Consider the following 15,994-nt stretch of genomic DNA (forward strand, 5'->3'; position numbering starts at 1 on the left):
CCTTTATAGTCACCCAGTTACGTTGTGACGTTTGGTACACCCAAAGCACTCCTACGGTATCCGGGAGTTACATGATCTCATGGTCTAAGGAAAAGATACTTGACATTGGAAAAGCTCTAGCAAACGAACTACACGATCTTGTGCTATGCTTAGGATTGGGTCTTGTCCATCACATCATTCTCCTAATGATGTGATCCTGTTATCAATGACATCCAATGTCCATAGTCAGGAAACCATGACTATCTGTTGATCAACGAGCTAGTCAACTAGAGGCTCACTAGGGACATGTTGTGGTCTATGTATTCACACGTGTATTATGATTTCCGGATAATACAATTATAGCATGAATAAAATACAATTATCATGAACAAGGAAATATAATAATAATCCTTTTATTATTGCCTCTAGGGCATATTTCCAACAGTCTCCCACTTGCACTAGAGTCAATAATCTAGTTACATTGTGATGAATCGAACACCCATAGAGTTCTGGTGTTGATCATGTTTTGCTCGCAAAAGAGGTTTAGTCAATGGATCTGTGACATTCAGATCCGTATGTACTTTGCAAATATCTATGTCTCCATCTTGAACATTTTCACGGATGGAGTTGAAACGACGCTTGATGTGCCTGGTCTTCTTGTGAAACCTGGGCTCCTTGGCAAGGGCACTAGCTCTAGTGTTGTCACAAAAGAGAGCGATTGGCCCCGACGCATTGGGTATGACTCCTAGGTCGGTGATGAACTCCTTCATCCATATTGCTTCATGCGCTGCCTCCGAGGCTACCATGTACTCTGCTTCACATGTAGATCCCGCCATGATGCTCTGCTTGCAACTGCACCAGCTTACTGCTCCACGATTCAACATATACACGTATCCGGTTTGTGACTTAGAGTCATCCAGATCTGTGTCGAAGCTAGCATCGACGTAACCCTTTACGACGAGCTCTTCGTCACCTCCATAAACGAGAAACATGTCCTTTGTCCTTTTTAGGTACTTCAGGATATTCTTGACTGCTGTCCAGTGTTCCTTGCCGGGATTACTTTGGTACTTTCCTACCAAACTTACGGCAAGGCTTACATCAGGTCTGGTACACAGCATGGCATACATAATAGATCCTATGGCTGAGGCATAGGGGATGACACTCATCTCTTCTATATCTTCTGCCGTGGTCGGGCATTGAGCCGAGCTCAATTTCACGCCTTGCAATACAGGCAAGAACCCTTTCTTGGACTGATCCATATTGAACTTCTTCAATATCTTATCAAGGTATGTTCTTTGTGAAAGACCTATGAGGCGTCTCGATCTATCCCTATAGATCTTGATGCCTAATATGTAAGCAGCTTCTCCAAGGTCCTTCATTGAAAAACACTTATTCAAGTAGGCCTTAATGCTGTCCAAAAGTTCTATATCATTTCCCATCAGAAGTATGTCATCTACATATAAAATGAGAAATGCTACAGAGCTCCCACTCACTTTCTTGTAAACACAGGCTTCTCCATAAGTCTGCATAAACCCAAACGCTTTGATCATCTCATCAAAGCGAATGTACCAACTCCGAGATGCTTGCACCAGCCCATAAATGGATCGCTGGAGCTTGCACACCTTGTTAGCATTCTTAGGGTCGACAAAACCTTTCGGCTGCATCATATACAGTTCTTCCTTAAGATAGCCGTTAAGGAATACCGTTTTGACGTCCATCTGCCATATCTCATAATCATAGTATGCGACAATTGCTAACATGATTCGGACGGACTTCAGCTTCGCTACAAGAGAGAAAGTCTCATCGTAGTCAACCCCTTGAACTTGCCGATAACCCTTAGCGACAAGTCGAGCCTTATAGATGGTAACATTACCATCCGCGTCCGTCTTCTTCTTAAAGATCCATTTGTTTTCTATCGCTCGCCGATCATCGGGCAAGTCTGTCAAAGTCCATACTTTGTTTTCATACATGGATCCTATCTCGGATTGCATGGCTTCAAGCCATTTGTTGGAATCTGGGCCCGCCATCGCTTCTTCATAGTTCAAAGGTTCACCGTTGTCTAACAACATGATTTCCAGGACAGGGTTGCCATACCACTCTGGTGTGGAACGTGCCCTTGTGGACCTACGAAGTTCAGTAGCAACTTGATCCGAAGTACCTTGATCATCATCATTAATTTCCTCTCCAGTCGGTGTAGGCACCACAGGAACATTTTCCTGAGCTGCACTACTTTCCGATTCAAGAGGCAGTACTTCATCGAGTTCTACTTTCCTCCCACTTACTCCTTTCGAGAGAAACTCTTTTTCCAGAAAGGATCCGTTCTTGGCAACAAAGATCTTGCCTTCGGATCTAAGGTAGAAGGTATACCCAATGGTTTCCTAGGGGTATCCTATGAAGATGCATTTTTCCGACTTGGGTTCGAGATTTTCAGGTTGAAGTTACTTGACATAAGCATTGCATCCCCAAACTTTTAGAAACGACAGCTTAGGTTTCTTCCCAAACCATAATTCATATGGTGTCGTCTCAACGGATTTAGACGGTGCCCTATTTAAAGTGAATGTAGCTGTCTCTAGAGCGTATCCCCAAAAAGATAGCGGTAAATCGGTAAGAGACATCATAGATCGCACCATATCCAATAGAGTGCGATTACGACGTTAGGACACACCGTTACGCTGAGGTGTTCCAGGCGGCGTGAGTTGTGAAACGATTCCACATTTCCTTAAGTGCATACCAAATTCGTGACTTAAATATTCTCCTCCACGATCTGATCGTAAGAACTTTATCTTTCGGTCACGTTGATTCTCTACTTCATTCTGAAATTCCTTGAACTTTTCAAAGGTCTCAGACTTGTGTTTCATCAAGTAGACATACCCATATCTACTTAAGTCATCAGTGAGAGTGAGAACATAACGATATCCTCTATGAGCCTCAATGCTCATTGGACCGCACACATCAGTATGTATGATTTCCAATAAGTTGGTTGCTCGCTCCATTGTTCCGAAGAACGGAGTCTTGGTCATTTTGCCCATGAGGCATGGTTCGCATGTGTCAAATGATTCATAATCGAGAGACTCTAAAAGTCCATCAGCATGGAGCTTCTTCATGCGCTTGACACCAATGTGACCAAGGCGGCAGTGCCACAAGTATGTGGGACTATCGTTATCAACCTTACATCTTTTGGTATTCACACTATGAATATGTGTAACATTAAGTTCGAGATTCATTAAGAATAAACCATTGACCATCGGGGCATGACCATAAAACATATCTCTCATATAAATAGAACAACCATTATTCTCAGATTTAAATGAGTAGCCATCTCGTATTAAACGAGATCCAGATATAATGTTCATGCTCAAAGCTGGCACTAAATAACAATTATTGAGGTTTATAACTAATCCCGTGGGTAAATGTAGAGGTAGCGTGCCGACGGTGATCACATCGACCTTGGAACCATTCCCGACGCACATCGTCACCTCGTCCTTCGTCAGTCCCCGCTTATTCCACAGCTCCTGCTTTGAGTTACAAATATGAGTAACGGCACCGGTATCAAATACCCAGGAGTTACTACGAGTACTGGTAAGGTACACATCAATTACATGTATATCACATATACCTTTAGTGTTGCCGGCCTTCTTGTCCGCTAAGTATTTAGGGCAGTTCCGCTTCCAGTGACCCTTCCCTTTGCAATAAAAGCACTCAGTCTCAGGCTTGGGTCCATTCTTTGACTTCTTCCCGGCAACTGGCTTACCGGGCGCGGCAACATCCTTGTCGTCCTTCTTGAAGTTCTTCTTACCCTTGCCCTTCTTGAACTTAGTGGTTTTATTGACCAAAAACACTTGATGTTCCTTCTTGATTTCTACCTCTGCTGACTTCAGCATTGAAAATACTTTAGGAAAAGTTTTCACCATCCCCTGCATATTGTAGTTCATCACAAAGCTCTTGTAGCTCGGTGGGAGCGACTGAAGGATTCTGTCAATGACCGCCTCGTCCGGGAGGTTAATGTCCAGCTGGGACAGGCGGTTGTGCAACCCAGACATTTTGAGTATGTGCTCAGTGACAGAACTATTTTCCTCCATCTTACAACTATAGAACTTGTCGGAGACTTCATATCTCTCGACCCGGGCATGAGCTTGGAAAACCATTTTCAGCTCCTCGAACATCTCATATGCTCAGTGTTGCTTAAAACGCTTTTGGAGCCCCGGTTCTAAGCTGTAAAGCATGCCGCACTGAACGAGGGAGTAATCATCAGCACGTGACAGCCAAGTGTTCATAACGTCTTGGTTCTGTGGGATGGGTGCTTCACCTAGCGGTCCTTCTAGGACATATGCTTTCTTGGCAGCTATGAGGATGATCCTCAAGTTCCGGACCCAGTCCGTATAGTTGCTGCCATCATCTTTCAGCTTGGTTTTCTCTAGGAACATGTTGAAGTTCATGTTGACATGAGCGTTGGCCATTTGATCTACAAGACATTTTTTGCAAAGATTTTAGACTAAGTTCATGATAATTAAGTTCATCTAATCAAATTATTTAATGAACTCCCACTCAGATTAGACATCCCTCTAGTCATCTAAGTGTTACATGATCCGAGTCGACTAGGCTGTGTCCGATCATCACGTGAGACAGACTAGTCATCATCGATGAACATCTCCATGTTGATTGTATCTTCCATACGACTCATGTTCGACCTTTCGGTCTCTGTGTTCCGAGGCCATGTCTGTACATGCTAGGCTCGTCAAGTTAACCTAAGTGTTTTGCATGTGTAAATCTGTCTTACACCCGTTGCATGTGAACGTTAGAATCTATCACACCAGATCTGTTGGAAATATGCCCTAGAGGCAATAATAAAATGGTTATTATTGTATTTCCTTGTTCATGATAATTGTATATTATTCATGCTATAATTGTATTGACCGGAAACTGCAATACATGTGTGAATACATAGACCACAACATGTCCCTAGTGAGCCTCTAGTTGACTAGCTCGTTGATCAACAGATGGTCATGGTTTCCTGACGATGGACATTGGATGTCATTGATAACGGGATCACATCATTAGGAGAATGATGTGATGGACAAGACCCAATCCTAAGCCTAGCACAAGATCGTGTAGTTTGTATGCTAAAGCTTTTCTAAATGTCAAGTATCTTTTCCTTAGACCATGAGATTGTCCAACTCCCGGATACCGTAGGAATGCTTTGGGTGTACCAAATGTCACAACGTAACTGGGTGACTATAAAGGTGCACTACAGGTATCTCCGAAAGTGTTTGTTGGGTTGGCACGAATCAAGACTGGGATTTGTCACTCCGTATGACGGAGAGGTATCTTTGGGCCCACTCGGTAATGCATCATCATAATGAGCTCAATGTGACTAAGTAGTTAGTCACGGAATCATGCATTACGAAACTAGTAAAGTGACTTACCGGTAACGAGATTGAACAAGGTATTGGGTTACCGGCGATCGAATCTCGAGCAAGTAACATACCGATTGACAAAGGGAATTGCATATGGGATTGCTTGAATCCTTGACATCGTGGTTCATCCGATGAGATCATCGTGGAACATGTGGGAGCCAACATGGGTATCCAGATCCCGTTGTTGGTTATTGACCGGAGAACGTCTCGGTCATGTCTGCATGATTCTCGAACCCGTAGGGTCTACACACTTAAGGTTCAGTGACGCTAGAGTTGTTATGGGAATTAGTGTGCAGTTACCGAATGTTGTTTGGAGTCCCGGATGAGATCCCGGACGTCACGAGGAGTTCCGGAATGGTCCGGAGGTAAAGATTTATATATGGGAAGTCCTATTTTGGCCACCGGAAAATGTTCGGGATTTTTCGGTATTGTACCGTGAACGTTCTAGAAGGTTCCGGAGTGGGGCCCACCTGCATGGGGGGACCCACATGAACGTGGGTAGTGGGGGCAAGGCTCCAGACCCTTGGTCAAGGCGCACGAAGATCCCCCTTTAGAAGGAATAAGATCATATCCCGAAGGGATAAGATCAAGATCCCTAAAAAAGGGGGATAACAATCGGTGGGGAAGGAAATGATGGGATTTCTTTCCTCCCACCTTTGCCAACGCCCCAATGGACTTGGAGGGTAAGAAACCAGCCCCTCCACCCCTATATATAGTTGGGAGGCGCATGGGAGCTTCACCCCTTCCCCTGGCGCAGCCCTCTCACTCCCCAACACCTCCTCCTCCTCAGTAGTGCTTGGCGAAGCCCTGCCGGAGAACTACAAGCTCCACCACCACGCCGTCGTGCTGCCGGAGCTCTCCCTCAACTTCTCCTCTCCCCTTGCTGGATCAAGAAGGAGGAGACGTCCCCCGGCGTTGTTCGGTGTTTAGATCGGATTCGGCCGCGATCTAAATCGCTTCGTGAACGACTCCATCGACCGCGTTCTTGTAACGCTTCCGCTTAGCGATCTTCAAGGGTATGAAGATGCACTCCCTCTCTCCCTCTCTCATTGCTAGAATGTCCATAGATTGATCTTGGTGATGCGTAGAAAATTTTGAATTTCTGCTACGTTCCCCAACAGTGGCATCAGAGCTAGGTCTATTGTGTAGATTCTATGCACGAGTAGAACACAAGTTGTTGTGGGCATTGATTTTGTTCAATATGCTTACCGTTACTAGTCCTATCTTGGTTCGACAGTATTGTGGGATGAAGCAGCCCGGACCGACCTTACACGTACACTTACGTGAGACAGGTTCCACCGACTGACATGCACTTGTTGCATAAGGTGGCTAGAAGGTGCCAGTCTCTCCCACTTTAGTCGGATCGGATTCGATGAAAAGGGTCCTTATGAAGGGTAAAGAGCAATTGGCATATCACGTTGTGGTTTTGGCGTAGGTAAGAAATGTTCTTGCTAGAAACCTATAGTAGCCACGTAAAAACTTGCAACAACAAATTAGAGGACGTCTAACTTATTTTTGCAGCATATGCCATGTGATGTGATATGGCCAAGAAGGATGTGATGAATGAAATATATGTGATGTATGAGATTGATCATATTCTTGTAATAGGAATCACGACTTGCATGTCGATGAGTATGACAACCGGCAGGAGCCATAGGAGTTGTCTTTATTTATTGTATGACCTGCGTGTCACTGAATAACGCCATGTAATTACTTTACTTCATTGCTAAACCATTAGCCATAGTAGTAGAAGTAATAGTTTGCGAGACAACTTCATGGAGACACAATGATGGAGATCATGATGATGGAGACCATGGTGTTATGCCGGTGACAATGATGATCATGGCGCCCCGAAGATGGAGATCAAAAGGAGCAAAATGATATTGGCCATATCATGTCACTATTTGATTGCATGTGATGTTTATCATGTTTTTGCATCTTATTTGCTTAGAACAACGGTAGTAAATAAGATGATCCCTCAATAAATTTCAAGCAAGTGTTCCCCCTAACTGTGCACCGTTGCGAAGATTCGTTGTTTCGAAGCACCACGTGATGATCGGGTGTGATAGATTCTAACGTTCGCATACAACGGGTGTAAGCCAGATTTACACACGCGAAACACTTAGGTTGACTTGACGAGCCTAGCATGTACAGACATGGCCTCGGAACACAAGAGACCGAAAGGTCGAGCATGAGTCGTATCGTAGATACGATCAACATGAAGATGTTCACCGATGATGACTAGTCCGTCTCACGTGATGATCGGACATGGCCTAGTTGAATCGGATCATGTGTTACTTAGAGGACTAGAGGGATGTCTATCTGAGTGGGAGTTCATTAGATGAACTTAATTATCCTGAACATAGTCAAAAGGTCTTTGCAAATTATGTTGTAACTCGCATTTCAGTTCTACTGTTTTAGATATGTTCCTAGAGAAAATTTAGTTGAAAGTTGACAGTAGCAATTATGCAGAATGGGTCTGTAAACTGAGGATTGTCCTCATTGCTGCGCAGAAGGCTTATGTCCTTAATGCACCGCTCGGTGTGCTGAATCTCGAACGTCATCTGTGGATGTTGCGAACATCTGACATACACGTTTTGATGACTACGCGATACTTCAGTAATGTTAAACGGTTTAGAATTGAGGCACCGAAGACGATTTGAAATGTCGTGGAACATATGAGATGTTCCAAGGGCTGAAACTGGGATTTCAGGCTCGTGCCGACATCAAAAGGGATGAGACCTCCGACGAGTTTCTTAGCCTACGAACTAAGGGAGAAAAGCTCAATCGTTGAGCTTGTACTCAGATTGTATGGGTACAACAATCACTTGAATCGAGTGGGAGTTAATCTTCCAGATGAGATAGTGATGTTTCTCCAAAGACATTGCCACCAAGCTGCTAGAGCTTCGTGATGAACTATAATATATCAGGGATAGATATGATGATCCTTGAAATATTCGTGATGTTTGACACCGCGAAAGTGGAAATCAAGAAGGAGCATCAATTGTTGATGGTTAGTGAAACCACTAGTTTCGAGAAGGGCAAGGGCAAGAAGGGATACTTCATGACATGGCAAATCAGTTGCTGCTCTAGTGAAGAAACCCAAGGTTGAACCCAAACCCGAGACTAAGTGCTTCTGTAATGAGGGGAACGATCACTGAAGCAGAACTACCCTAGATACTTGGTAGATGAGAAGGCTGGCAAGGTCGACAAAAGTATATTGGATATACATTATATTGATGTGTACTTTACTAGTACTCCTAGTAGCACCATTGTAATAGATACCGGTTCAGTTGCTAAGTGTTAGTAACCCGACATAAAAGGCTACGTAATAAACGGAGACTAGCTAAAGGCGAGGTGACGATATGTGTTGGAAGTATTTCCAAGGTTGATGTGATCAAACATCGCACGCTCCCTCTACCATCGAGATCGGTGTTAAACCTAAATAATTGTTATTTAGTGTTTGCGTTGAGCATAGACGTGATTGGATTATGTCTATCACAATACAGTTATTCATTTAAGGAGAATAATGGTTACTCTGTTTATTTGAATAATACCTTCAATGGTCTTACACCTAAAATGATTGGTTTATTGAATCTCGATCGTAGTGATACACATGGTCATGCCAAAAGATATAAGATAGTAATGATAGTACCACCTGCTTGTGGCACTGCCATTTGAGTCATATTGGTATAAAACGCATGAAGAAGCTCCATGTTGATGGATCTTTGGACTCACTCGTTTTTGAAAAGTTTGAGACATGCGAACCATGTCTATTGGTATGAGCGCATGAAGAAACTCCATGCATGTGGATCGTTTGGACTCACTTGATTCTAAATCACTTGAGAGATGCAAATCATACCACATGGGCAAGATGACTGAAAAGCCTCGTTTTCAGTAAGATGGAACAAGAGAGCAACTTGTTGGAAGTAATACATTTTGATGTGTGCAGTCCAATGAGTGCTGAGGCACGCAGTGGATATCATTATGTTCTTACTTCACAGATGATTTGAGTAGATGCTGAGTATATTTACTTGATGAAACACAAGTCTGAATTATTGAAAAGTTCAAATAATTTCAGAGTGAAGTTGAAGATCTTCGTGACAAGAGGATAAAATGTCTATGATATGATCATAGAGATGAATATCTGAGTTGCGAGTTTGGTACACAATTAAGACATTGTGGAAATTGTTTCACAACTAATACCGCCTGGAACACCATAGTGTGATGGTGTGTCCGAACATCATAGCTGCACCCTATTGGATATGGTGCATACCATGATGTCTCTTATCAAATTACCACTATCGTTCATGGATTAGGCATTAGAGACAACCGCATTCACTTTAAATAGGGCACCACGTAATTCCGTTGAGATGACACCGTATGAACTATGGTTTAGAGAAACCTAAGTTGTTGTTTCTTGAAAGTTTGGGGCTGCGATGCTTATGTGAAAAAAGTTTCATGTTGATAAGCTTGAACCCCAAGTGGATAAATGCATATTCATAGGACACCCAAAACAGTTGGGTATACTTCCTGTCTCAGATCCGGAAGCAAAATGGATTGTTTCTAGAATCAGGTCCTTTCTCGAGGAAAAGTTTCTCTCAAAAGAATTGAGTGGGAGGATGGTGGAGACTTGATGAGGTTACTGAACCATCACTTCAACTAGTGTGTAGCAGGGCACAGGAAGTTGTTCCTGTGGCACCTACTTCAATTGAAGTGGAAGCTGATGATAGTGATCATGAAACTTCCGATCAAGTCACTACCGAAACTCGTAGGTCGACAAAGATACGTACTACTCCATAGTGGTACGTAATCCTGTCTTGGAGGTCATGTTGCTAGACAACAATGAACCTACGAGCTATGGAGAAGCGATGGTGGGCCCGGATTCCGACAAATGGCTAGAGGCCATAAAATCCGAGAGAGGATCCATGTATGAAAACAAAGTGTGGACTTTGGAAGAACTACTTGATGGTTGTAAGGCTGTTGGGTACAGATGGATCTTAAAAGGAAGACGGACAATGATGGTAAGTATCACCATTAAGAAAGCTCAACTTGTCATTAAGATGTTTTCCGACAAGTTCAAGGAGTTGACTACAATGAGACTTTCTCACTCGTAGCGATGCTAAGAGTCTGTTGGAATTATATTAGCAATTACTGCATGATTTATGAAATCTTGCAGATAGGATGTCAAAAACCATTGTTTCCTCGACGTTATTCTTGAGGAAAGGTTGTATGTGATACAACCGGAAGGTTTTGTCAAATCCTGAAAGATGCTAACAAGTGTGCAAAGCTCCAGCAATCCTTCTAAGGAATGGAGTAAGCATCTCGGAGTTGGAATATACGCTTTGATGAGATGATCAAAGATTTTGGGTTTATACAAAGTTTATGAGAAACTTGTATTTCCAAAGAAGTGAGTGGGAACACTATAGCATTTCTGATGAGTATATGTTGTTGACATATTGTTGATCAGAAATGATGTAGAATTTCTGGAAAGCATATAGGGTTATTTGAAAAGTGTTTTTCAATGGAAAACCTGGATTAAGCTACTTGAACATTGAGTATCAAGATCTATAAGGATAGATCAAAACGCTTAATAGTACTTTCAAATGAATACATACTATGACAAGATTTTGAAGGAGTTCAAAATAGATCAGCAAAGAAGGAGTTCTTGGCTGTGTTATATGGTGTGAGTATTGAGTAAGACTCAAGACATGACCACGGAAAAAGAGAGAGAAAGGACGAAGGTCGTCCCCTATGCTTCAGACATAGGCTCTATAGTATGCTATGTTGTGTACCGCACTGGAAGTGTGCCTTGCCATGAGTCAGTCAAAGGGTACAAGAGTGATCCAGGAATGGATCACATGACAACGGTCAAACTTATCCTTAGTAACTAGTGGTCTAAGGAATTTTCTCGATTATGGAGGTGGTAAAAGAGTTCATCATAAAGGGTTACGCCGATGCAAACTTTGACACTAATCCGGATTATTCTGAGTAGTAAACCGGATTCGTATAGTAGAATAGTTATTTGGAATAGCTCCAAATAGAGCGTGGTAGCTGCATCTAGGAGATGACATAGAGATTTGCAAAGCACACACGAATCTGAAAGGTTCAGATCCGTTGACTAATAACCTCTCTCATAAGCGAGATATGATCAAACCCCATGGGTGTCGATTCATTACAATCACATAGTGATGTGAACTAGATTATTGACTCTAGTGCAAGTGGGAGACTATTGGAAATATGCCCTAGAGGCAATAATAAAATGGTTATTATTGTATTTCCTTGTTCATGATAATTGTCTATTATTCATGCTATAATTGTATTGACCGGAAACCGCAATACATGTGTGAATACATAGACCACAACATGTCCCTAGTGAGCCTCTAGTTGACTAGCTCGTTGATCAACAGATGGTCATGGTTTCCTGACCATGGACATTGGATGTCATTGATAACGGGATCACATCATTAGGAGAATGATGTGATGGACAAGACCCAATCCTAAGCCTAGCACAAGATCGTGTAGTTCGTATGCTAAAGCTTTTCTAAATGTCAAGTATATTTTCCTTAGACCATGAGATTGTGCAACTCCCGGATACCGTAGGAATGCTTTGGGTGTACCAAATGTCACAACGTAACTGGGTGACTATAAAGGTGCACTACAGGTATCTCCAAAAGTGTTTGTTGGGTTGGCACGAATCAAGACTGGGATTTGTCACTCCGTATGACGGAGAGGTATCTTTGGGCCCACTCGGTAATGCATCATCATAATTAGCTCAATGTGACTAAGTAGTTAGTCACGGGATCATGCATTACAAAACGAGTAAAGTGACTTGCCGGTAACGAGATTGAACCAGGTATTGCGTTACCGGCGATCGAATCTGAGGCAAGTAACGTACCGATTGACAAAGGGAATTACATACGGGATTGCTTGAATCCTTGACATCGTGGTTCATCCGATGAGATCATCGTGGAACATGTGGGATCCAACATGGGTATCCAGATCCCGCTGTTGGTTATTGACCGGAGAACGTCTCGGTCATGTCTGCATGATTCCCGAACCCGTAGGGTCTACACACTTAAGGTTCAGTGACGCTAGAGTTGTTATGGGAATTAGTGTGCAGTTACCGAATGTTGTTCGGGGTCCCGAATGAGATCCCGGACGTCACGAGGACTTCCGTAATGGTCCGGAGGTAAATATTTATATATGGGAAGTCCTATTTTGGCCACCGGAAAATGTTCGGGATTTTTTGGTATTGTAACGTGAAGGTTCTAGAAGGTTCCGGAGTGGTGCCCACCTGTATGGGGGACCCACATGAACATGGGTAGTGGGGGCAAGGCCCCACACCCCTGGTCAAGGTGCACCAAGATCCGCCCTTAGAAGGAATAAGATCATATCCCGAAGGGATAAGATCAAGATCCCTAAAAAAGGGGGATAACAATCGGTGGGGAAGGAAATGATGGGATTTCTTTCCTCCCACCTTTGACAACGCCCCAATGGACTTGGAGGGCAAGAAACCAGCCCCTCCACCCCTATATATAGTGGGGAGGCACATTGGAGCTTCACCCCTTCCCCTGGCGCAGCCCTCTCCCTCCCCAACACCTCCTCCTCCTCAGTAGTGCTTGACGAAGCCCTGTCGAAGAACTGCAAGCTCCACCACCATGTCGTTGTGCTGCCGGAGCTCTCCCTCAACTTCTCCTCTCCCCTTGCTGGATCAAGAAGGAGGAGACGTCCCCGTGCTGTACGTGTGTTGAACGCGGAGGCACCGTTTTTCGGTGCTTAGATCGGATTCGGCCGTGATCTGATTCGCTTCGTGAACGACTCCACCGACCGCGTTCTTGTAACGCTTCCGCGTAGCGATCTTCAAGGGTATGAAGATGCACTCCCTCTCTCCCTCTCTCCCTCTCTCATTGCTAGAATCTCCATAGATTGATCTTGGTGATGCATAGAAAATTTTGAATTTCTGCTACATTCCCCAACACGATCATCACGTGGTGCTTCGAAACAACGAACTGTCACAACGGCGCACAGTTAGGGGGAACACTTTCTTGAAATTATTATGAGGGATCATCTTATTTACTACCGTCGTTCTAAGTAAACAAGATGCATAAACATAATAAACATCACATGTAATTAAATAGTAGTGACATGATATGGCCAATATCATATAGCTCCTTTGATCTCCATCTTCGCGGCTCCATGATCATCTTTGTCGCCGGCATGACACCATGATCTCCATCATCGTGTCTCTATGAAGTTGCTCGCCAACTATTACTTCTACTAGTATGGCTAACGGTTTAACAATAAAGTAAAGTAATTACATGGCGTTAAATCATTGACACATAGGTCATACAATAATTAAGACAACTCCTATGGCTCCTGCCGGTTGTCATACTCATCGACATGCAAGTCGTGATTCCTATTACAAGAACATGATCTCATACATCACAATATATCATTCATCATTCATCACAACTTTGGCCATATCACATCACAAAGCAATTGCTGCAAAAACAAGTTAGACGTCCTCTAATTGTTGTCGCATCTTTTACGTGGCTGCAATAGGGTTTTAGCAAGAATGTTTTCTTACCTACGAAAAACCACAACGTGATTTTTCAACTTCTATTTACCCTTCATAAGGACCCTTTTCATCGAATCCGCTCCAACTAAAGTGGGAGAGACAGACACCCGCTAGCCACCTTATGCAACTAGTGCATGTCAGTTGGTGGAACCTGTCTCACGTAAGCGTACCTTGTAAGGTCGGTCCGGGCCGCTTCATCCCACAATACCGCTGAAGCAAAATAAGACTAGTAGTGGCAAGAAAGTTGACAACATCTACGCCCACAACAAATTTGTGTTCTACTCGTGCAAAGAGAACTACGCATAGACCTAGCTCATGATGCCACTGTTGGGGAACGTTGCAGAAAATAAAAAAAATTCTACGGTTTCACCAAGATCAATCTATGAGTTCATCTAGCAACAAGAGAGAGGAGTGCATCTACATACCCTTGTAGATCGAGCGGAAGCGTTCAAGAGAACGGGGTTGAGGGAGTCGTACTCGTCGTGATCCAAATCACCGGAGATCCTAGCGCCGAACGGACGGCACCTCCGCGTTCATCACACGTACGGTCAGGGAGACTTCTCCTCCTTCTTGATCCAGCAAGGGGGAAGGAGAGGTTGATGAAGATCCAGCAGCACGACGGCGTGGTGGTGGACGCAGCAAGGATCATGGCAGGGCTTCCCCAAGCGTCTGCGGGAGGGAGAGGTGTAGCAAGGGGCAAGGGAGGCGCCAAGTGCAAGGGTGCGGCTGCCCTCCCTCCCCCCTCTATAGATAGGGTCCCCAGGGGGGGGGCCGACCCTAGGAGATGGGATCTCCTAGGGGGGGCGGCGGCCAAGGGGAGTGCCTTGTCCCCCAAGGCAAGTGGAGGCGCCACCTCCCCTAGGGTTCCCAACCCTAGGCGCAGGGGGGCCCAAGGGTGGGGGGTGCACCAGCCCACCAGGGGCTGGTTCCCCTCCCACTTCAGCCCATGGGGCCCTTCGGGATAGGTGGCCCCACCCGGTAGACCCCCGGGACCCTTCCGGTGGTCCCGGTACAATACTGGTGACCCCCGAAACTTTCCCGATGGCCGAAACTCGACTTCCTATATATAATTCTTTACCTCCGGACCATTCCGGAACTCCTCATGACCTCCGAGATCTCATCCGGGACTACGAACAACTTTCGGTATACTGCATACTCATAGCTTTACAACCCTAGCGTCACCGAACCTTAAGTGTGTAGACCCTACGGGTCCGGGAGACACGTAGACCTGACCGAGACGGCTCTCCGGACATTAACCAACAGCGGGATCTGAATACCCATGTTGTCTCCCACATGCTCCTCGATGATCTCATCGGATGAACCATGATGTCGAGGATTCAAGCAACCCCGTATACAATTCTCTTTGTCAATCGGTATGTTACTTGCCCGAGATTCAATCGTCGGTATCCCAATACCTCGTTCAATCTCGTTACCGGCAAGTCACTTTACTCGTACCGCAATGCATGATCCCGTCACCAGACACTTGGTCACTTTGAGCTCATTATGATGATGCATTACCGAGTGGGCCCAGAGATACCTCTTCGTCACACGGAGTGACAAATCCTAGTCTCAATCCGTGTCAACCAACAGACACTTTCGGAGATACCCGTAGTATACCTTTATAGTCACCCAGTTACGTTGTGACTTTGGTACACCCAAGGCACTCCTACGGTATCCGGGAGTTACACGATCTCATGGTCTAAGGAAAAGATACTTGACATTGGAAAAGCTCTAGCAAACGAACTACACGATCTTGTGCTATGCTTAGGATTGGGTCTTGTCCATCACATCATTCTCCTAATGATGTGATCCCGTTATCAATGACATCCAATGTCCATAGTCAGAAAACCATGACTATCTGTTGATCAACGAGCTAGTCAACTAGAGGCTCACTAGGGACATGTTGTGGTCTATGTATTCACACGTGTATTACGATTTCCGGATAATAGAATTATAGCATGAATAAAAGACAATTATCATGAACAAGGAAATATAATAATAATCTTTTTATTACTGCCTC

The sequence above is a fragment of the Triticum aestivum genome, chromosome 5B (genome assembly GCF_018294505.1).
Source record: "Triticum aestivum cultivar Chinese Spring chromosome 5B, IWGSC CS RefSeq v2.1, whole genome shotgun sequence".
Classification (NCBI taxonomy): domain Eukaryota; kingdom Viridiplantae; phylum Streptophyta; class Magnoliopsida; order Poales; family Poaceae; genus Triticum; species Triticum aestivum.